Source organism: Pterocles gutturalis, unplaced genomic scaffold (assembly GCF_000699245.1).
Source record: "Pterocles gutturalis isolate BGI_N339 unplaced genomic scaffold, ASM69924v1 scaffold22250, whole genome shotgun sequence".
NCBI lineage: Eukaryota > Metazoa > Chordata > Aves > Pterocliformes > Pteroclidae > Pterocles > Pterocles gutturalis.
Genome location: NW_010143937.1, coordinates 6,413 through 6,642, shown reverse-complemented (window position 1 = coordinate 6,642; position 230 = coordinate 6,413).

Here is a 230-nt window from a genome sequence, read left to right as displayed (position 1 = left end):
GCTGAGCAGGATCCGAACCCACGCTGAGCTCCGGGAGCACCGGTACCGCTCGGGATGCAGGGGTCCCCAGGGAGGGGGGCTCAGAGCAAGACCAGGCTCAACAAGTGCCACGCTGGTTTCTGGGCCGGCTCGCAGGTTCCTCGCAGCCTCCGGGCAGCGTTTGCGTGGGCTGCGGCCTCGTGGCAGGGGTTTGCTCGCCCTGGGACGCAGCGTTGGTTGTGCCCCGTCCC